Below are 25,130 nucleotides of genomic sequence, written 5' to 3' on the forward strand. Positions count from 1 at the left end.
CCTGAGAATGGTCATTCGAAAGATTTCTAGGATTTTGGGCTGAGAGCACCTTCAGATGGAATGAGGGCAGGCAGTGGCAATCTGACAATTTTTCTTGGTTTGCAGTTTGAATGTCTCTGGTGATCTTTTTGAGTGGCCCACACAAAAACACACAAGAAGATTTGTCCATATAGAAACTATTGTGCTTATTTCTCTGAAGTTTATATTATGTTGACCCACTTTAGCTTTCATGGTTTTGGGAAAAGGGTGGTTTTAATGCTCAATGACTCTCAAATCAGAAAGATGAGAGAAAAATTAGAAACATTAGTTTGGAGAGTTGTTTCTAAATGTTGGAGGTAATGATAAGAAGTCAGGATCCAGTCCATTTTACAGGCAGAAAATAAAACCTCAAAGACAATTAAAAAGACTAAAATCTCTTATCTGCAAGGGTGGATTATAGTTTTCCATTGGAATGTAATTTTTCTCTATAGTCACTCCCATTTCTATGAAAGATAATCAAAATAAGACTAATCTGCAAAATAAGTCTACTCTCTTTAATTTTGGCCTATTTATTTATATAAACTCAGCAAGAATGTGATTGACCAAATAGGCTCTTTTAAGCCTGCTTTGCTGGAATTGAGAATTTCTAAATTTTGGAGGGATAAGATAGAGGAAGAAGTAATTGCTTCATCTTTGTTCACAAAAGCGTACCTTATCAAGTTACTAATAGCTTAAGAGAAAAAAATAATTTTTCATTAAATCAAAAAAATTACAGAACCAACAATATCTCAAAGTCATAGGAATTACATTCCTCTCCATCTGTTCACTTAGTCCCAAAAGATCTTGATCTTTTGTTAGTTTTATGAATCCAGTATTTTTTTCCCTTAGAGTTTTAGACATTCTTACCTAGTTCAGTAATATGACCTGAAAGTTATCAGAAACTTGTACTTGTTAAAGTCCTTTCCATGAATCTCCTTGATGATGAAACACTTGCAGAAATACTTTTGCAAAAGCATCAGCATAAAATAATAATGTCTGTAAATGTCAAGCATTGCAAATTTTACTTTTTAGTCTGTGATGGATAATCTTGCTTTTTGTTTTGGTTGATATTCTCAAGCCTTTTTCTGGGGCAAGCTAAATTACTTTGAAACAGTTTGATTTTAATAGTTGGAATAGACCAATGGATTAAAATAAAGAGGGGTAGAAGATAGTTTATCCAGATGGTATAAGCTTTAAAAGAGAAATCTATATGCAAACAAAGGTGAAAGAATAACTATATTGGTGGTGCTTGAGTATTACTGAGAAATTGATTCAGTCTCTCAAACCTGAGTGTATAGATTCTGGGGGAGTGGAGTAGAATCTATTGGGAAATAATATAATGTAAGCATTAGGGGCAGCCAAATTTTATTCAAGACAAGGAGTAGAGGAAAAATCTGAAAAAGAGATTGAGGTTTTGAAAGGTTCAAGTATGAATATAATGTAAATCAGATGTATTAACATAAGAAATATGAAAAACTAGAGCTAAAAGGAAATAGAAAAATCAAATTATATTCTCTTTAGCTAATTTTTCTTTTTCCAATATTTTAGATGTATTAAGATCAAAATTTTCCTATCTTTATATTTATCTTCTATCAATATGTTTTTATATAATTTCATATATTTTGTAGAATCATCTTTTAATATATTTAGAACTTAAATATGCATGCTACATATTTTTAATTTTAATTTTACATGTTATACAAACAATGAAATGTTTGTTTTATAAATGTTAATATTTATTCTTTTTGAAAACAAAATCAGTTATTATATATAATTTGTATACTTTTGAATTCTTGAATGTTCCTGACAAATTTTGGGTTAAGGTAGTTTAGCCAAGAAGGAAAATGTTAAATCCAAAATATTAGATTTGGTGTAATATATTTGTATCAAGCAAACCCAAGGAAACCATATATTTCAAATTTGTGGAGGTAAAGAACAAAAGAATGTGAAAAAAAGGATACATTTGAACTATTTAAAAGATAGAGAGACTATTAAAAATAATTCCATTTTAAGAGAACAGATTAACAATTAGATTTGTCAAAATTGCTATTAACACAGAATCCTTTTAACTTTATTTCTCAATAAAGAATTTCCCAAGAGAATGTGCTACAGGACCCCCAATAGCAACTTTGCCCAGAAGTGTTCTAATTAGCTGTACCAGAGGGTCTGCTGTGCTGTCTAGTTAATGCTTTCTATCTGGTTCTTTGCTGGCCATCATGTATCATTGTTCAGGGAGTGACAGCAGTCAGGTTATTAAAGGTGTAGATATTAAATTAACAACAGTAGTAAACATTGTAGCTGTACTTCACATCTCAGCAGAACCAATGAAGTGGATGACACTGAATCCATGCTGATATGCTGCAATGACAGATGGGCGTCATTTAACACAATACATCAGTGGGCAACCCACGTACCACAGCTGTCCTCCACTAAATGAATTAGATCAGGGTAATTAATCTAAGGCAGAAAGTATTACTAAAGTGGATCCTAAGCAGAATTAGAGAAGAAAGAAATCTCCTGCTCAAAAATGGAAAAGGATTTATGCATTAACAGTTTTAGTGCTGACAAGAAGGTTTCCAGAAGTTATTTCACTTCTTAAGAAAAAAAAATCGTAAAATTATTCATTTTTGTTTAGAAGCAACTCACCATTTGGGGCTACAATGGACTCTGCCCATTCCTTTATTTCTATGCTTAAAATAGATATTGTTGAGAAATGAAACTCAACATAGTATAACAAATCTCATTATCTTTTATGGTATACGTTTGTTCCAGGTATAACACTATGAGGGCTAGTAATTATACTGGTAATGATTCTCATGTTAAATTTCACTTTATTTTATTTTACTTTTTAAGATTTCTTTAAGAGAGAGTGGTGCACAAGTGCAGGGGATTTGGGAGGGGCAGACAGAGGGAGAGAGAAAAATGTAAACGGACTCCACTCTGAGTGCCTAGCTCCTTGGAGCTCCGTTTCACAACCCTGAGATCACCACATGAGCTGAAACCAAGAGTTGATCGCTTAACTGCACCATCCCTGTGTTCCAAATTTTCATTTTAGGTAGATTTTATACAGAGAGAGATGGATGGATAGGATGGAGATAGCTAGATAGATAACTTTTTTCTTTCTGATTTCAATTTCCTGTCAAAACAAAGTTTATTTAGGTTTATAAAGGTAGTCTTGCAAGAAAAAAGGTACACATTCTTCACAATTTGGAGGAATTTCTTAAATCCTTATTTTAAGAATCTACTTAAGGCATATTAAAAATATATTTAATACTTTAGCATTATTAACCCTTTTACTCATTTACAATAATTTACATTTAAGACCCAAATGCTTACAATTTAATATAAAGAGTTGCATTTTTAAAATGGCTATTTAAAGTCTTTTTATGATCTTAAAGAGCCGATTAGTGATGTGTATCTTTTAAAAAGAAAATATTCTGAAGTTATATTTAAAAATTGCAGATAGATCAAACATGATTTTGACAAAAGTCAGAAACTATTTAAAGTCATAAAATAAGCAAATACATTCTCTCTAATGTTTAGCACTAAGTCAGTGTGGGCCTAATTGTACTTAACTCTTTTTAAACTTAAAAATCCCAGTGCTTAGAAATTATATTCAAATTCATTCACATCTTATAGAGTTAATTTCGAATGTTTCTCTAATATCTTCTATAAAACATATTTTCAACAATTGTGGCCATTGATCAAGCAGCAAGTCATCTGATCAATTGTTATGTTTCAGTTCTCCTCTAGTTTTTGCTTTCTTTCTAGTCTCCTTACTGGTGGGTTCCTTTCTTCTTCTTCTCATGCGAAGTTGGAGAAACCTGCTGCTAATTACTGCAGTTAAAATTTTAACACAGCAGGAGATATCCAAGCACCAATCCTTCTTTTTTTAAAAAATTTGCTAGCTTCTTGTTAAGTTAGCAACTCTTAGTTGGAGGTCTGCAACAATCACATCAAAGTATTGTGTGTTTATTGTAGAAGCATAGGAAGCTGCAGCTGGAAGAAGCTACCACATGCACAGTATCTGATTTTTAAACTTCATTATCTTGATCATCCATGATTGGAGCAAATTGTGGACTCACTGCTGGTTACATTCAAGTATTAAAATTGAAAATATGTTGGAAGGGCAGAAAAACATAAACACACCTCAGTATGGAAGGATATTTAGTCTCTCTCCCTCAATTATCAAAAACTTAAAAGTGCACTTATACGTTGAATTACATAATTATCATAATCAATCTCATCTGTGTTTTTAACTGAAATTAAAAATGATTAAATACAAAAAAGAAAGGGACTATAATATTCCATTGATTGAGAACTGCGTTAAATTTAAAATGCAGTGGCCTCTCTATCTTGACCAAAAAAATAGTTTATGTTATTTTAGAATATAAATAATGCTAAATTTAGTGGGTTTGAATTTTCTTCTGATGTGGACAGCTGTCTACAATATTGTGAACTTATGGCCATTGAGCAGCAACAATTCAAAACTAATTTTCATTGTTGCCTACCTGGAGATATTTTGCATTATGTTCAGAAGCTCTTTGTTCATAAGATCCTCTTGTATCTCCATATAGTTTAAACTCTATACTCTGATATATGAGCAATAATAAAATACTGCTATAAACTAATTTTATTGCTATAACCTGTGATATGACAATTTAGAGTGACAGCAATATCATACTGTCTTTTGCATACAAAGCTAACATTACTGAGTCACCAGTACCATGATGTGTATTTTCAGTTGTGCTCATGTCCTGACTTTTCTATATAAGAGCTTTTATACTATTTTGTCTTGAGGATATTATTTTAACTATCTGAACCTGAGTTTTCTTATTCTAAAATGGGAAGAATAACTATGCATTGTTTTGAGACTCAGATGAGAGAAATAAGTATTTTTATATTTAATACTTTAGCTGTTTATGGCACAGCAGTCTCACACATATTTTGCACCGCTCAATGTACAGAAACTAGTACAACATTATTTATGAGATTGTCTTGGTGTAGAAAAATACATGCATGATTTATAAGAAAATAATTTCTTATACAAAGCTGTTTTACTTGGTGTTCAAAACTGTAGTCTTCTTAAAGGTGCCCACTGAAAAACCCACTGAAAAACCCACTGAAAAAAACAAACCTCCACCTATACAAAACCAAACCAAAACCAAATCCACTTGGAAGTGATTATTATCTATCGCAGTACCATTTCAAGAACCAGTGGTTGGATTTCAGATTCCAATAATCAGACAAACTCTTTCTTTATGGATAATAGCCATTGAAAAAGTGCTTAAGCAGAAGGTAGAAAGGTTCATGAATGGAAGCTCATTACGATACAATTTTCTATAGAATAGAGTTAATGATTCAACTTCAAATTACTGAGGTATAAAACAGACTATTTTTAAACTGGTATCCCCTATAGTTTAAGTTCTTCAAATTAAAGAAGAATAAGTTGCCAGTTTCACACATTGAAGTCTTCTTATCATTATATTTAGAGGCTAAAGATGTCATAGATGCTACAGAGATAAGAAGATTGTCTTTAGAGGCAAACAGACTTGCACTATCGATAGAATACTTAGCTATACTTGGTTTTGTTTCCTCATCCAGGAAATGAGAATATCCAGATTTACAAATTCATTGTCAAGATTAAATATAAGTATTTCAGTGGTACACAGTCAGTGAGGATGCCTCACACATAATGCAGGCTCAATAGTTGTTTATCATTATCTTTAAATACAAAGCCAAAGCCAAGGTAAAGTTAGCAAGTAGGAAAAACTTCTGAATTTCCTTGTCCTTACATATCAACAATTCATTTCCCCATTTCACAGACCCACAATCCAAACAAAGAAACAACAACCAAACAAACAAAAACCACAAAAGAAATAGCCCTAGGGAAACTTCATTATACAATGTGGAGAGGGGCACTCTCTAGGGGGGAGCTATTGCTTGGCTTAAAGGACTAGGTATCTAGAATGGTGTCATCATTAACTGAGATAAAGAATGCCAAAACAAATCTAATTTGGAAGGGTGCAGAGGAGTCTACCATGTAAAATATAGAACATTTAGATAGAATTATTAGATAGACATTTATGAATGAAGTTATAGGATATTAACATACCAGTAGAAGCTTTTATGTGTTAGTAATGGATTAAATCACTCAAAGAACCTACAGAACACAGTGGAATAAGGACCAAATACAGAATCTGGAGTATTAGATTAATGAAGAAAATGGGGCACCTGCGTGGCTCAGTCAGTTAAGCATCTGCCTTTCGCTCAGGTCATAGCCCAGGGCCCTGGGATAGGGTCTCGCATTATCCAGGCTCCCTGCTTAGTGAAGAGCCTGCTACTCCCTCTCCCTCTGCTGTGCTTGCTCCCTGCTTGTGCTCTCTCCTCTATCAAAGAAATAAAATCTTACAAAAAATTTTTAGATTAATGAAGATAAAAATAATTGTGTATGCGTGTATGTGTCCGCACATTTAAGATTGGAATCATTAGGTAGAGGAATAACTGGTCTCCTATGTAAGTGAGTAGAACAGTAACATTGATAAAGATATCATAACATTTAAGTGAGAGAAGAAAATCTCAGGATTTCTGAGGGGATTAAAAGACAATTGAATCTAAGAGTCTGAAGGGTTGTTATTGAGATTAGAGGCTGAAAAAGGGAAAGAATGAGACCAGGAGGTTAAACAAGTGCCCAGGGCATACACCAACCACTCCTTCCAGAGAGAAAGGAGAGAGTGGGCTGAAGTACAGTATAATAGATTGAATTTATTGATGGCGGTAAGACAATGACCTACATACTGTCCAATCATTTTAGTGAGGAAATGGAAACTACAGGAAAAAAAAGCGTTATCTATAAAAACTAAGATATGTGCCACTCCTTTGATAATGTTACTCAATTTAGTCCTGAATTAAAAGATCTAATTAATTTGTTGGTTTATGATATGCCTAAAGAGATGCTTGAAGGGAAATTTCTTTTATGACAATACAATTCATTAATTGCTGAATCTGCAAAAATATAATCTTTAACCACTATAAGCATCTTTAATAGCTATGAAAGTAATAACGTTCTTGTAATTTTGATAGAAGTTAAAAAAGATAACAGGCACATTTTATTAGAGAATTGATTATTGACAAAAAAAAGAGTGAGCTCTTGGTACTGAAATCAGTGGCCTGTAGGTCTAGCTCTGGCCCTTAGTGTATTCTTTATCTTTATGTAAGATGAATCAGATTCACAAGGCCTTATCTTTCCTTTGTCTAAATCTTTATAACCATATTTGTCTAGTTATGATTCACAGTCAAATGTTATTCCTTGATATCATGCAATGTTCCTAGCAAAAAGTAATCAGGATTTAGGAATGCTTGTTGAAGTCAAATTCCTAATACACATCCTGAAGAAAAGTACTCATGATATGTCTAGGTCTCTAGAAATGATTTTCCACTTGAAGAAAAGAAGAATTATAATTTTGGGATATATTACTTGAATAGTGTGTTTTGCAATCTTAATTATCTGTTCATTAGCACTTCAGCTAAGAGGTAGGTTAGTGATAAAACAACTTTCTCTTTTCCAACTTCTCTTAAGAATTTGTGAAAAATACAAAAGAAAAATCATCTGAGGCTAATGACTAAGATGAGGTGCTTTCATGTTTCTCTAGATGTCTTTTAAATCCTCTCTAGAACTGTTGTCTAGTATCAGTTAACAATGAAAAGGCCTAAAGACTACAAAGTAAAACATTATCTTATATGTATGAACATACATGCATGCACACATACATACATGTATACATATATATACACAGACATGCATATTTATGTATGTATATTGTATGTTTGTATTTATTGTAGGATCCAGAAAAATATTCATAGAAGTATATATTTTCTTATTTTATGAAAATGATTGATTCAAGAATTCAACTTGCTCTATTTTTCAGAATAAGATTCTTAAGCAAACATATGTAGTACACCAATGGAAATGCTACAGTAAATATTTTATCTCAGAACATTTCCTGGCCTTGTTGGCCTTGCCAGACCAGAATGAAGAAGGCTTAGAAGGTTTGATTATAAACAACAGAGTTTAATGGAGATTTGCAGTTTTGTTCTTGTTAACAGATTTCATCCAAGCTAATTTTTAATGTTTGGGACATTTCAATCTATCACTCACTGATTCCAATGACTGTGCTTTAAACTCTAGTTAAACTAGTGGGTATTAATTAGTGTATACCTTTTTTTTAGGATTTTATTTATTCATTCATGAGAGACACAGAGAGAGAGAGGCAGAGACACAGGCAGAGGGAGAAGCAGGCTCCATGCAAGGAGCCCGATGCAGGACTTGATTCCAGATCCCAGGATCATGACCTGAGCTGAAGGCAGATGCTCAAACCGTTTACAGGTGTCCCTATATCTTTTATGCAGTATTATATAGTATATATACTTTGATACCAAAAAGCCTGTATTTACATTTCAGCTTCACTAATTGACAGTTCTGCAACCTTAAAATGTAATTTTATCACATTTTGCCCTAAGTATCCTCATTGTCAAAAGCGTTTGATTTATGCCATTACTTTCATAAGGGATAAATATGATCACATATGTAATGTCACTAGCATAAGGCCCAGCACACAGTAGGTGCTTTATAAAAGTTCTTTTCTGCTTTTGTTCTTTCTCTAGTGGTAATAATGGTGCAAATGAACTTTAGCACTTGAAAGTGAACTTTGAATGTTATTGGTGATAATAATGTTATCTTTGGTTATCAGAAATGTGGTACCTAGAACTTTTAAATAAATGTACAGACAATTCCAATTTCACATATATGCGTGTATGTTTGTGTGGATGAATTTTGACACTTACATGAAAGGTTGCTCCCATTGAGCCATCCTGTTGACTTCTGGCCTATCTTACTTTGATTATTTTGACTGGAACCCCTCAGGATAGATACGAACTGATTGCTTTAGGTTTGGTTGAATGACTTAGGTAAGGCTAATTAAATCTTTTTCAATAGAAGGGCATTACATCTTTATACAGACATAATGGCAGAGAATTTGTCTTCTGTTTCTGTTGCTGCTCCATCTAGAAAAAATAAAAACAAAAATAACCATGAAAAAAAGGATTTTACATCTGTTGTCTGATATATTCTTTTATAAACATACCTCAATGGAAAATTTAGTTTTAATAGCTTTATTATTGAATGCTTGTTAATGATATATTAGATACTTTCTTTGTGCTTGATAATCTGCTAGGTCCTTGACTTTGTCTTTTAGTCTATAATTCTTTTCTAATTCCTATACTGTTAACAAATCTAATATCTTAACATAATTTAGGTAGGACACTACAGAATATATTCTATGCACAAAGATTTTTATTCTCTGAAAGAACATTGATAGGAAATTAGTGCAGCTGGTGAATCACACAAACCCAAAGATCTATCATGTAAGTATTTGATTCTTTTCTTCTAAGGTAACCTAAAGGCACTATATTTTTACAGAGATTAACTTGTTTTAGAATAGAAGCTATTAATCTCTCCCATAACAGGGTGCTGAATCATTCTCATTCATTCTGTCAATGTCATTTTAAAACTGAGTTTTAGACAATTTTTATAAGAATAAGATATATAAGTATTCAAAAATGCTAATATTTTCAGCTGAGTATTCCTAATTATGTCTTCAGTTTATATTTGCTTAAGGCTTTTATGTTGCAATAATCCCCTCTTCAGTTTTTTCCTTTTTCATTATACCACACTTGGCTGGTGCTAGGATGATGGAATTCTTTGGCTGGTAAGTCTTTACTTACCCTGCATAATGTAATGCTTCAGTGAAATATGTTAAAGGAATTAGTGATTAAAGGGTGCCTAGGGGCTGAGTCGGTTAAGTGTCTGCCTTCAGCTCAGGTCAAGATCCCAGGGTACTGGAATGGAGCCAGGCTTAGTGGTAGTCTGCTTCTCCTTCTCCCTCTAACCCTTCCTGCTTGTGGTCTCTCTCCAAAGAATAATTTTTTTTTTAAAGAAATTAGTGATCAAAAGGATGGACAAAATCATATCTCTTTAATTATTGTGCTAAATTAAAAACAATTACTTGGACAGATAAAACTTTTCTCTAAAATTCAATGAAAAATCTTTATATTCCCACCATTGATCATCCATTCACACCTTTGATCAAATCATATATATATATATATATAATTATTAACTATAACTGCATTGGAAATTACTTGATTATTTATAGATCAAATTTCTGCAAGGAAAATATGTCTTGTTCATTGTTATATTTTTAAGATGTAATCTATTACCTGAAACATTGAGGAGACTCAATAAATATTTGTGAATGAGTAAAGATAAAATATGATTGTGACTTAGACCAGAATCATAGCTGTAAGAATGTGAAATTGAAAAGTATAGAACTATTATGGAGTAAATCAGAAGGTCTTAGCTATACTGGACTTAGGAATAATAAAATAAAAACATAAAGATGACTTTAAAAGAAATTTTCTGACATAAAAGGATGATGACACCATTGAGAAATTCCCTTACAATTTTATAGAATAATTTATAATTAATACAATCTATAACCATGCAATTACTTATTATAACTGACAAACATGGTATTCTAATATTTTAGTTTAAATTTGTACAATTAACATAGGAAGCCATATATTATAGGAATTTTGCCTACTCTACTAGTAATATTTTTCTCTACCACAATTTATTTCATTTGATGTATGAAATGGGCACATAAAGTACAGTATTATCATTATGTGGGTGGAAATGACGGGAGGCAGTAAGATAAGCTTGTTTCTGTAGTTGAATAGCATTGCAAATTCTTAACTAGGAAAGAATGCAAATAAAATTTTCAAAAGAAATAGAATGACTTCATCAGACATCTATTCGGTAAACTTAATGGCCTTATGTCTGTTTTATCATTTTTGCTAAGTAAAAAATGTAATTGTAGTAGACTTTAGAATAAATATTTTGTTGTTACTAGATTCTGGTCCCATTAATTATGTTATTTTGATATAATTATCCTATTTGGTCTCTGTATAATTATGTCTCCATTGAAATTAAAAAGGAAAAGTAAAAATAGAATTAATAAAAGAGGCTTTGTCAATTTCAACAGATGTCATCCATAAATTTATTTACTTTAGTGGAAACATATATTGATCAGGCATGACTATTGGAAATGTTTTGATAGGAAAATTTACTTATTTAAATATTTTGGGATTTTTCTTCCCAGATATTTGCAGATGGAAATGCAGGCATTATATCTGTAAAGAGCACTATTATCTTCATCATTCATAAGTAACACAAAATTACATTTGGACATTGATTTCTTCAAATAGATTACTTCTTTGTTGAAAGATCTAGAAATAACAAATATATTTTAGTGGATCTATGCATACTAAAGTATATGCCTAAAACCATTTGTCTACAAATAATTGAACTGGTCTTTTAAAACCATAGTATTTCAACACCAACTAAATCTTGGTACTTACTATATATACATATATAGTATATAGTATATATATTTTATATATATAGTATATATATTTTATATATCTACTACATACTATAGTATATATAGTAAGTATATATTTATATATATTATATATATATATATATATATATATATATATATATATATATAAAGGTCTTTTCCTAAAATAAGAAAGGGAGCAACTAAGGAAACATTTACCAAGTATTATATAAGTAAAGTGAGTATTTGATGCTGATTACATTATTCTTTTTCCTAAGTATAATTCTTACAAACTATGATTTTAATAGTCACTGTGCACTGGACTCAAAGGAACAAAAAGGTTTGGAATTAGACCCTGGTTCCAAATCAACCTCCACCACTTGTTAGCTCTTTGATCTTGAATAAGCTACTGGATATCTCTAAGCTTATTTCCTCATTCATTCATTGAAAAAGAAGAAGAAGAAGAAGAAGAAGAAGAAGAAGAAGAAGAAGAAGAAGAAGAAGAAGGAAGAAGAAGAAGAAGAAGAAGAAGAAGAAGAAGAAGAAGAAGAAAGAAGGAGAAGGAGAAGGAGAAGGAGAAGGAGAAGGAGAAGGAGAAATGGAGCTTATGGGAATATTGGAAATTTTAAGGAATTTATGCAATATAGTTAAAAGGGTTTTTTTGACACATGGGAGATGTTTCATCAATGTATCACTACAAGTTACAGTGTTCTTTGGAAACTTTGTGTTTTCATAATCTTTTTATCATACATGTTATAAAACAGAATAATTACCACATATGAACCTACCTAATTTAAGAATGAAAAAAAAAAACATGAATCTATGTGCTTCTCTTTCTTTTCTTTTTTAAGATTCTATTTATCTATTCATAAGAGACACACACACAGAGTGAGAGAGAGAGAGAGAGAGAGAGAGAGGCAGAGACACAGGCAGAGGAAGAAGCAGGCTCCATGCGGGAGCCTGACGTGGGACTCCATCCCGGGACTCCAGGATCAGGCCCTGGGCTGAAGGCAGTGCTAAACCACTGAGCCACCAGGCTGCCCTGTGCTTTTCTTTCTAACCACATTATATTTATGTGACTTTTGTATTTTACCTTGAGATGAGGTAATCATAATCCTGAAATTTGTTTTTCATTCCTTTACTTTTTTCTTATTGTTCTCTCCACAGTTCTTAGATTCTGTTGTTCTTTTTTTTTATTGACTCTTTTTAAAAAATCAGTGTGGGAAACTTCTATTCATCTACTTGTAAACATAAAAAAATTGTTTTCTTGATTACATCTAGTTTACATGTGCCCATCAAAAGCATTTTTTATTTCTGTTGCAGGGTTTTTGATTTCTAACACATCCTTGCAATTCTTTCCTTCTTTTTTTTCTTTTTTATCCCAAGCCCCAGCCTCTGATAACCATCATTCACCTCTATTATTATGAGTTCATCTTACCCCATGCTCCAGCTTCTGATAGCTATTATTCTCCTTTATTACTATGAGTTCATCTTGATTCTTATAATTTTTATCTTTCTGCTTAAGTTAGCCATCTGTTCTTATGTTGTTGGCTTTCTTTCACTGTGCTCTGAACATATTAATTATAGTATTTTTAATTATATGTATGACAATTCCAACATCTGTGTCATATTTGAGTTTGCTTATGATGCTTGAGTTTTCAAACTGTGGGGCTTTTTGCTTTTCCATACACCTTGTAATTTTTTGTCAAAAAAAAAAAAAACAGACTTGTTTTGCATAATGGAACTGAGGTACATAAGCCTCTATTTCTGTTACTCTGGCTAGTAGATGTACTTTTAAAAATGTTTGCAGTTACTATAGGTGCCAGTAGGCTCATATTTTTCTAGTATCTTTGGTTTTGTCTCCTATAACTTTGGCCTCCCCTAAGTGTTCCTCCTTAGAGGAACATTTTACATGCTTTTTACTACTTTAAGTTGCATTCCATTATTATTATATTGGTCTTCTGGTGGTGTGATAAGATGTTAAGGTATATTTAGTGGTGGTGGTGGCAGGGGCACATTCTATAATGTCCCAATTAAATCTCAGTGTGCTAATACATGTGTCTGGCCTGTGACCTTCAGAGTATATATTCTTACATAGTTCTCATCTAACTGTAGATGAAACAGGAGGACTATGGGAGGCTGGAGGGAGAGTAATGTTCTTATCTATTCTTCTGAAACAAAGTTTTTTAAGTTTTTTCTACCGGAGTATGCCTTTGTTAAGGAGAATGCTCTGGGCATATTTCAAAATGATTACTTTCTCTCCTGCCACACTGTGGAATCTTTCTGGAGAATGCAGAGATAAAAATCTGCCTTTTGGAAGCTTCAAGTCATGTATAAGTTGGTCTAGCAAAAAAAAAAAATCTATCCTTTTTCCGAAGATCAAAGGAATTATTAAAAGTTGGATTTATTCTCTGAAATTCAAAAGCTGTACACAGAAACTTTGCTATGTTAATAATTAGAGTGGCTTAAAGGGAAATATACTAATGAACTAATATTATGATCTATTGGAAAACCAGCTTATGTAACATAAGTCTGCATTCTTCCCTAGTTTTCTATATTCTCCTATTCTTTTTTCTTCCTTGAAGATCATGCTTTTCTTAAACCTAGAACATCATGTTTCCTTTCAAATAAGATCTTCTTACAAATTTCTTTTATATAAAAGGTAAAAATATAGCTTAAAATATCTATCATCTTAGTTTGGTTGGATTTGGGGATGTTATGGAAACTATAAACTTAGTGCCAGAATATCAATAAGTCTCAAATCAATTTGAGAACACTTTCAAATGCAATGAATAAGTATGCTAACTCACAGGTTTCTAGGAACCCACAGAAATGATACCCCAGCAAAAAAGCAATTGATCAAAACTGGTAGGATGGAGATAAAGCAGTGCTTGTGGGGAGATATAGCTTCACGTGCTTTTATTAGAAAATCAATAACCCAAACTCCTGCCTAAGAGAGAGAATATTATAGATAACTTTAGGTCAACAAATTAGATAAATGAAATATACAAACCCATAAAGATACAAATTGACTCAAGATGAAATAGAAATCTGATTGTACCAACAACAGATAAAGCCATTGATTAGTTATTAAAAGTCTTCCCATAAAGGAAAGCTCAGGCTTAAATGACTTCACTTAGGGAGTTTATTAAGTATTTAAAAGCAGAAATAAAGCGAGGAAATTATAATAATATTACAGCATGAAAAAATCAACTTAGTACACAGTCACATACATTTCCACACACAAATGTACAGCCTCACATTTTTAATTTCTATAAAAAATTTAAACTGATAAGAAAACATCCTGCCCTATGAAATTAAAAATTTCATGAATCATTGATGAGACTTTCGTGTTGTAAAGTATGGTGGAGTAGACACTGCAAAGGCTCTACTCACTGCAAAAATTGATAGATCCCTACTAAACAATATTTATTTCATTTCTGATTCTCAAGGAATAAGAAAAGTATCTAGAATGTGTTTTTATATCCTTAAAAGCCAGAAAAATGGGAATGAAATTCAATATGTAGATCTTCAATTACATGAAAAATGTTAACACTGGCATAAGTGACAAAGGAAAATAACTAAGAAAAAGAAAAAAGTAAACACAAAAGTCTCATAAATTTCCATTTATTCAAAAAATGCAAATATATACTTCTGAGTAACTTATAGGTCAAAGAAGAAATTATAATAGAAATAAACAACTTATTAGACTTGAACAATAATCCAAATATTGTATATAAAACTTATGAAATCTAATTATAGTGAATATTCATAGTTGAATGCTTATATTATAAAATAATATTTGATGTTAATTTATGAGCTGTGCCCCAGTAATGATGTTATTAAAAAATAAAACAGAATAAAACTAAAGATAGATATAAAGAAATAATGGAGATAAAAGCAGAGTTTAGTAAAAAAGAAAACAAATATAATCTAGAGAAACACACAGAAGACACAAATCTTTCTTGAGTTGATGAAGAAAAAAGAAGGCATGAATACATTAGGAATTTGAAAGGAGATATGAATTCAGGTTCCATTTACATTTAATATAATGGGAGAATTCTATCATAATCTTATGTGAATAAACTAAAAAACATTACACAAAATATATAAAATATGAGACTAGGTTTTAAGCTTTCTGTTTGACATAAGTGCTATGTGAATTGCACCTTAGTATTTCAGGAGAGAGAACATTTATCCTTGAATTTAAGATGGGAATGGTGTAAAGTGAGAATTAGAAAAGAGTAAATTAAAAGTTAGCATTTGGCCTTGGGAAAAAAATTATTTAAAAAAGCCCATCCAAATTGCTAGAATGAGCAAGAGCAAGAAGACAGGAAATCTCATGTTGAAGTGAATTCATAACATTTGGCTGTTTTGTAGGGCAGGTTATATGGATGTAGGTTTGGTAATACTGAAAGAAAACATTAAATATTCTCATATTCTTGGATAATACAGTTGCAGCAGTATAGAAAATATTTATTGTTTCTAATATCTTATTAGGTATTGGGAGACAATTAGAATGAAGCTCACCTTTATGTACATCTTGGCATTACCAACCTATATGCTCCAGGATTCTCTTTTCAAGAATTGTTTAATAAGGCATTCCTGGAAAGGTAGAGATAGATACCCTCTCTGGATCAAATTCATTTACATTCAGTGATAGTAAACAGGAAGACTTCCCATTCCCAGAGGTCATTCAAAATAATAAAAATGAATATGTCTTTTTGTCTTTTCAGAAGATATTTGATTACATTCTAAGATAAAGATAATTCTTTCTCCAAGGTGGGGAAAGACAGATTTGCCAGTACCTTTTATATGATGCCAGAGTTCCCTAATCTCAAGTCCCTCTTTCATGCACACCCACAGCAGATGCAGGTAATACCTGAGTCTTCTCACAATCACTCTATGGAAATTAAGGATCAAGGAAATGACACCAATGGTTACTCTTGCTTTAAATAATAAAACTGTCTAAATCCATGTGTACTCGTTGTCTCCTTGCCAGCTGAATCTGTGGAAGTGTGACAAGCCAATCTAGCTCTTGCCACCATGCTGCTGCTTAGTAATGACTTGCCTGATTGACATTAGTTTGATATTTCTAAACTCTGGAATAGTTGGGAAATAATTAATATGGAGTTTGGGAAAGAAATATAGATATACACAACAAATATATTTTGAAAATGTTATTATTTATGCCACATTTATTTTTTATGCCACATTTATTGACAATTAAATATATACTCCATTTTAGTTCTTCCTAAAAATTAGATGTGTCAGCATGGATCTGCTCTCAGCTCCTATCTTACTAAAGGTACAAGTATTTTGATATCATTAAAATCACATGAGAGAGTCATGGTACACATGAAGCTTATGACATTCATTTTGTGGCTTAACTTTATTTAACTACAGGGCATCAGCTTTAAAATTAGAAAGCAAAATTTTTCAAAGACATAGGGGATACAGAGGATCATTTTGGCTTTATGGTTATTCAGTTCTTATTGTTTTCTTATAGTTTCAAAAATATCAGATGAAAGTATGATTGCCAGTAACTCATCCTTTTAGTTCTTTGCGAATGGATTTAAATTTTTAAGATAAAAATTTTCTCAAAAATGTATCCAAAACTAGTAATCTATAGATTACCATACACCTTAGAAAAAGTTTAAGTCTTTAAGATGTGTATACGGTGAGTATAGTTCTCTTGTTTGATTAAATAATTATAGGTCCATATATTTTTATAAAATTCAAAAACTTGTCCTTCAGGTCTGATTTCTCAAAAGTTTTCAAAAGCTTAGCTCTGCTTGTTGGATATAGGACAGGGAGAAGAGGTAAATCTTTAGAGGAGTACACCTGCAAAACTGTTGTAAATTAAAATATGTTTTCTTTGATGAAATCATAATTTCAACATAATCACTACACCAAAGTAAGGGGAAAATAAATGTCAGTCTTATTAATTAATGGAAGAAAAAGGTCCATCGTAATATCTGCTTGTGTGAAATCTGGGATTGTGGATGATCTAATTTAACAGAAGTATTCATTTTAGATGACAATTATAAAATTTCATTGGACTTTGCTACTAATATGAATCATAGAACCAAATCCCTCTCCTCTGCCAAGCATACACATTAGCACAGAGAGCCATATCTTTAGACTACTACTACTGCAATATTTTTCTCAATAGACACTAATGGTGAAACCCAAAATATATCAATATATTCTGAGCAGGTGCAATAGGTTTAACATTGTGGTGAGGAAGAAACTCACCACATGCGGTGGACATTTAAGATAAAATTTTCCTGCTTTAAAAGGAATTATTAGAGAGTTGATTGAATCCCAATGAATCAATAGTTTATAATGCAATAAATAATGGAGATTGAAAGTCTTGGATATAGTCCCAGTTTTGTTATTCTCATATTTGTTGTCATGACTTAGTCGTTGTCTTATGACTTATTATTGATTGTATTGTACAAACTGTTTTATATGGTAGTTTAAAAACTCTTCCATGTATTTATTCCTTCAACAAATTTGTTTAATGGCTACTTGATATGAGACACTGTTCTGGCTACTGAGATTACAGCATTATAGAAAATGGCATAGTCTCTGCTTTCTTAGAATATTCATTATGGTAGTTTGAAACAGAAAATATGTAGATGAACAAATACTTATATCATGAAAAAAGCTGTGAAGAAAAACAGCAGAATAAGAGGATGGGATAGTAAAGCCAATTTTAACAGGCTCAAACTCACTGTTTTTTCTGTGTCTTGAATATACAACTGCCAATTGTTATAAATTCAATGTTATTACTTGTGAAGTACTATCCCATAGTCATTCATTTAGTGAAAACCTAGTATGTGTAAGGTATTATAACAATCATTATTTTTACTGAGTGATGTCAATTTCTCTGTATTGAATAGATTTTGAAATGATTCTCTGACTTATAACAATATATGTAGATTTTATATATATAGTTCTATATTTTAATGAATCATTTAGTTAAAATCATGTCACTATGCCATAAGTAGAATAAAATTGCCCGTGAAATATATTAAATATGATTCATAGCAGATAATAAATCTCTTTCATATATTTATGCATACTTAAATAGAAGGTTTCTTTTATGAGTTGGGTTTATAGTATCGGCTAGAATTTTTATTTTGTTTTTTTTTTTTTAAGATTTTTAAAATTTATTCATGAGAGACAGAGAGAGAGGCAGAGACACAGGCAGAGGGAGAAGCAGGCTCCATGCATGGAGCCCAATGTGGGACTCGATCCCGGGACTCTAAGATCATGCCCTGGGCTGAAGGCAGGCGCTAAACTACTGAGCCACCTAGGAATCCCCCGGTTAGAATTTTTAAATGATCATAATAATACATTTGTATCCAGGAAAATCTTTATATACTTTTGAATTGACCATATGTAACTTTTCCTTTATATCAATACCACATGCTATTCATCACTAGCTAATGCATAGCTTCATCAAGAGTAGGATTAAAAGTTAAATTTACTTCCTTTGTCAGAGCACATTTTCCTTCATAAATATTAAGGTACAGGTTTAGAATATCCTTAATTGGACTCTCTTAAAATTGTGGATGGCCTCCAAAGTCATATTCTCTTGTTACTAAAGATGATAAATTCTAGGTGTAGATAGTATTAATATTTATTTACATGGACTTTTGTTCTTCAGATCATTTGATAAGTGAAAGTTAATATAGATACACAATTACTTTTTGTGCTTCACTCAAGACCTTGTCAGAAAGCCCTGCCTTTGGCAATGCTGGAAAAGCTAGAGATCTCCAAGACAGGGCAGGAAATAATTTGACAATCTACTATAGGGACAAATCTAGAACTCTGAGTGCCCTCAACAAGTATTCAACAAAAATTTGTTTCATCAGGGATATTTATGGGCTAATTACATTTGATGACATGATGTAGGAGTTTGAGCCATTATTTGTAACATTGTTTCTATAGATAAATTAGTTTCTTACTACTGATTTATCATTTTTTTGCCAATTTAAAATACAGTTTTATTTAAGACATTGCATTTTCCACTTAACAATACAGTGCTTATAAAGTGCAATGTTTATTTCCTTTCCCTGTGCACATATTCCATATTCAAGTATCAAGAATATGGTATATTTACTATATATTTATATAGCAGCTTGACTTTACAACTGCCATGGAATTTGCTACAAATTTGGGTCCTTCAAATGTGTGGAACAATGCTAGACCTGTCATCAGTTTGGCTTAATCAACCTCTTCAATGGTAGGCCCAAAGGAGGCACCACCAGAGGGAGGAGCTCCACCACCAGGAAAGCCTCCAGGCATTCCTCCTGGCATGCCTCCTGCACTCTGGTATAGCTTCATAATGATGGGATTGCAGACTTTCTCCAGCTCTTTCTGCTGATGTTCATATTCTTCTTTCTCTGCAGTCTGGTTCTTATCGAGCCAGTTGATGATTTCATTGCACTTGTCAAGAATCTTCTGTTTGACTTCATCATTGATTTTGCCCTGAAGTTTTTCATCTTCAACAGTTGCTTTCATGTTGAAAGCATAAGACTCAAGTGAATTCTTGGAAGACACCTTGTCTCTCTGCTTCTCATCTTTGGCTTTGTACTTCTCAGCTTCCTGGACCATGCGCTCAATGTCCTCCTTGCTCAAGTGGCCCTTGTCGTTAGTGATGGCAATCTTGTTCTCTTTTCCTGTGCTCTTATCCACAGCAGACACATTGAGGATACCATTAGCATCAATATCAAAAGTGACTTCAATCTGAGGAACGCCACGAAGAGCAGGAGGTATGCCTGTGAGTTCAAACTTGCTGAGTAGGTTGTTATCCTTGGTCATAGCACGCTTAGCTTCATAGACCTGAATAAGCACACCAGGCTGCTTGTCAGAGTAGGTAGCAAAGGTTTGTGTCTGTTTGGTAGGAATGGTAGTATTGCGCTTGATGAGCACAGTCATGACTCCTCCAGCAGTTTCAATACCAAGAGAAAGTGGGGTGACATCCAATAGCAGCAAATCTTGAACATTTTCAGATTTGTCACCAGAAAGAATGGCTGCCTGGACAGTTGCACCATAAGCAACGGCCTCATCAGGGCTGATGCTCTTATTCAGTTCCTTTCCATTGAAGATATCTTGCAGAAGTTTCTGAATCTTGGGGATACAGGTAGAACCACCCACCAGGACAATGTCAGGATCTGAGACTTGTCCAGCTTGGCATCTTGAAGAGCTTTCTCTACAGGGTCCAGGGTGCCACGGAACAAGTCAGCATTTAATTCTTCAAACCGGGCACGAGTAATAGAGGTATAGGAGTCGATTCCTTCATACAGAGAATCAATCTCAATACTGGCCTGGGTGCTGGAAGAAAGTGTACACTTAGCCTGTTCACATGCAGTACGCAGATGGCGGACGGCCCTCTTGTTTTCGCTGATGTCCTTCTTGTGTTTGCGCTTGAATTCTGCAATAAAATGGTTGACCATTCAGTTGTCAAAGTCTTCTCCACCTAAGTGGGTGTCTCCAGCTGTGGACTTGACCTCAAAGATCCCATCTTCAATAGTAAGGACTGACACATCAAAAGTGCCACCTCCTAAATCAAAGATCAACACGTTCCTTTCAGCTCCAACCTTCTTGTCTAAGCCATAAGCAATAGCAGCAGCAGTTGGCTCATTGATAATTCGAAGTACATTAAGACCAGCAATAGTTCCAGCATCTTTGGTAGCCTGACACTGAGAGTCATTGAAGTATGCATGTACCGTGACAACTGCATTGGTAACAGTCTTCCCAAGGTAGGCCTCTGCAATTTCCTTAATCTTAGTCAGGACCATAGAGGACGCCTCCTCTGGATAGAAAATTTTGGTCTCCCCCTTGTATTCTACTTGGACCTTAGGCCTGCCAGCATCATTCACCACCATGAAGGGCCAATGCTTCATATCAGATTGGACAACAGCATCATTAAATCTACATCCAATCAGCCGCTTAGCATCAAAAACCATGTTGGTGGGGTTCATCGCAACTTGATTCTTCGCAGCATCACCGATCAATTGTTCCGTGTCTGTGAAGGCGACATAACTTGGGGTGGTTCGGTTTCCCTGATCATTGACAATTATTTCCACTTTCCCGTGCTGGAAGACACCCACGCAGGAGTAGGTGATGCCAAGATCGATCCCGACTGCAGGTCCCTTAGACATAGTTGCTTCTGTGTCGGTCGGGCTTGGCTCCCGGAGACAACAGCCTCTGCAGATCTGGCACCGCGTTCAATGAGACCCTGATTTATCAATTTTGAGTCCAATATTATCACATATTAAAGTCAACCTTTCAGTAAGTGATGAAAAAATTATGTCACAACATGAAAATCCCACTGAAATTGCAAACATAACTAACATTAATAAGAAGGAGAAAAAGGAAGCTATCATAACTGGGTATTTGTACCTGGGCCTGTCTTACCTGACCAAAGGATTCAATAGTCTTTGTAGAATGCAAATAGCTGTCACAAGTATTTTTAAATATCTCTTTTTATTATTCCGAGCGGAACAACAAAGCATAAGATGAAGCATTAATAATTGCTTTTCTAGATCTAGGAGCATTCTAATTTGTTGCCTGTTGAAGGATTGTTATGAGCAGCTACAATTCTCTTCCAAAATGCCAGTCTAGAGTCTAGGTTTTAAAAATTGTTCTTTTATATCTTAGGTTCACTATATTCATTTATATATTTCAGCTGGTTGGGGCTTTATATCTGGGGTACATGTCCTGGGAAGTGCAAGTAAATGTTTTTTTATTATGGTAGATGCTAGTTGGTAGAAAAGTCTAGAATATACAAAATAAGATATATTTAGTAACCATTCATAGAAAAAATATTCTGTAGTGACCTGTCCCTCCTCTCTGTCCACCTTCCACTAGATAGGTTATAACTGGGTAACTATTTTATTTTATTTTTCATGATAAGTATTTGTTAATATCATATATGCCCTATGGAAAATAACACCCCTGTGGATTAAGGCAAAACTATTGGAAAAATCTACAAAATCTTAAAATTTCTAAGAGAAATTTTAGCTCACAAACACACAAATCCTTTTGAGTATAAATGGGCATTTACAAAGAAAAGCTTCTGTTATTTCTTTCTCAATGTGGCTTATCCTTATCTTTTGACACAAAAAGGTAGGAAATATCTCTTGGTCTATGCAATCAGTGGTCATTGACAAACCTGGCATTAAAAGCATTAGGCAGTATAAGAGAAGAAAACAAAATAATAATAATAATTAAAAAAGGATTTGTGTTTGCATCACCAAATGTTTTTATTATAAGAAAATGCGTTGTTGATAAAGAATCTACCAAAAAATAATCAGCTGCTTTTCACTTTACATGAGCTATAATTTAAAAAAAACCACAAAACCTAATTACTAGGTACTTAATTTTTCATTCATTCACTTTTTTAAACATTATTTATCAGTGGTCTTTTTCCATCTATGATGAATTAACAGAGACCAGATATACCCTCCTGTCACTATAAAAAACTGGAAACAATGTATGAAAAAATGGCTTTCAATATACTTGATGTCATGTATTTCTTCTAGTTTGACACATTCTACATTTGAAATTCCCAAATCAAAAGGGTGACTACAATAGTACATTTGGAAGACACAGAAATAATTTCTGAATGGTAACTAGAAGTTGCTAGCAGCCTACCTTAAGATTTAGCACTAAGGAGAAAGAGTTAAACAATTCCAAAGAGCTGAAGGTAAGAATTAGTTTTACTATTAGCCAGCTTCAAAGTCGTCACTGTTTTCGACAGCTCCCCCTCAGTAGGGCTCTTTTTTCTTTTTAAATATTTTATTTATTTATTTGAGAGAGACAGAAAGAGCATGATTGGGTGGGGGGAGGAAGGGGTAGAGGGAAGACAAGAAGACTCCTCACTGGGCACAGAGCCAGATGCAGGGCTCCACCCCAGGATCATGACACCATGACCTGAGCCAAAGTCAGACACACTTAACCAACTAAGACACCGGACAAATAGGGCTCTTTTCTTAACACAAGTAGTTATATTTCTCATGGGAGTTTCTGTTGATGACTGAATTCAAGGCTTTCACTATAAGGGTGGTACTCTGAGGGAATAAAAAATATAGATAGATAGATAGATAGATAGATAGATAGATAGATAGATTAGATAGATAGATGATAGATAGATGATATAGAGAGATAGAGATTTTGACCTAAGAGAGGAAAGCTATATCAAAACACATGGGATCATAATTGGTTAATTGATCCTCTTCACTTATTCAGGCATCTATGGGCTGAGAGTTTTTTATACATCCTACTCAGACTCATCTTGCATTCACAAGGGACAGTGACTGTGAAATGAAAGAAAGCTACAGTGTTCTTTCTCCTCTGGCATAGTCTTAGCATTTTGTGGAAGCTGCTTAAAGAATAAAGAATCAAAGGAAAGATGACTTGAGAGCTTATTTGGTAGAGAGGAATGGTTTAGTAGAAGCTTAGAATGGAATACAGTGGCCTTGTGTTAAGCCCTATAGCAGAAGCATCGCTAATTATTTATATCCTGCTGGTAAGCGTAAAACAGGCTTGACTGCCCTTACAACAGCTGCAATCTCACCACGTGTGCAGTACCATGAACTTTATGTGTGAGCTCTCCTGAAGAGCTTTCAGGGGCATGGGGCACCATAAGCAGGTAGAATCATTGTCAGAAGAGCCTTCTGAAGAGTCCTGGTGCATCGGCAGCAATTAATGCAGGTGGTATTTTAGACAAGGGAGCTAATGAGCTTTAATATGCATGCAGGTGAGGGAGTGCTGAATCAGTAGAGCCATTAATGAACCTATGACAGCCTAATTAGCTACAATTTAAAATCTATGGAATCTAATCAGAGGAGCTGAACACTGCTGCAAATCTGTGTATGAATGAGTCTTTCTAAATACTCCAATCTGTTGCTTAGTCACTGATTGATAGTAATTGCTTTTTTTCCTCTATTGTGTATAGGAAAATGCCCAATTTTGCTCTGATAGGGGAGGACACAACATTGAAGTTAAATGCCTAAGATGTTTAGCTGCTTAAGTTTAATCAGTGGATGTTTAAAAAAAAATCAAAGTAAAATTAATTTTCAACTCTGAATATAGATGATTAAAAATATACCATCAACTTCTTATATATTGGGTTGGCAAAGACTCCATGGTTGTTAATCAACTGCAAATAGCATATCTGAAAAGCAAGCAAAGACAGTACAACATGCAAATGTGTAAAGCATATTTATTAATCCGTAATTTGTTTTAAAAGGACTTATTTATGTTAGTGATCAGAGATAACAGGGCAAAAATAGTTTTATTGAATGCTTGAGATGAGAGAGAGTTTTCTGAGGTTAACACAATCTATTAAACATCCTATTTGAAAGTGGCTGAACTAAGTGTTCTTTCAGAAATTGAGAATAATTTTATGAAGGTGTGAGGTGATACTATTTTGTAGTGCCCATTTGGTAATAACTGACGTATAAAAGGTACAAGCAGTTTTTCTACTCTGACATTTCACCTTTATATAGCACAATTCATCTGAGAACCTTAAAGAACTTTGTAGGCTCTGATTTATTGAGTCTTATAATACCACTGGAAGACAGGTCATTGCGGCTGTCCTCCTTAACAGTCGGCTCAACGGAGCTCCATTTG

General features: G+C 33.4%; 1 pseudogene; it reads right to left on the bottom strand.

Annotated features, from left to right (window-relative positions):
• Positions 1–19,631: 19,631 nt before the first annotated feature.
• On the bottom strand, positions 19,632–21,694 carry LOC112923862 (heat shock cognate 71 kDa protein-like; annotated as a pseudogene).
• Between the last annotated feature and the right edge of the window lie 3,436 nt (positions 21,695–25,130).

The sequence above is a fragment of the Vulpes vulpes genome, chromosome 7 (genome assembly GCF_048418805.1).
Source record: "Vulpes vulpes isolate BD-2025 chromosome 7, VulVul3, whole genome shotgun sequence".
In the NCBI taxonomy this organism is placed as follows: domain Eukaryota; kingdom Metazoa; phylum Chordata; class Mammalia; order Carnivora; family Canidae; genus Vulpes; species Vulpes vulpes.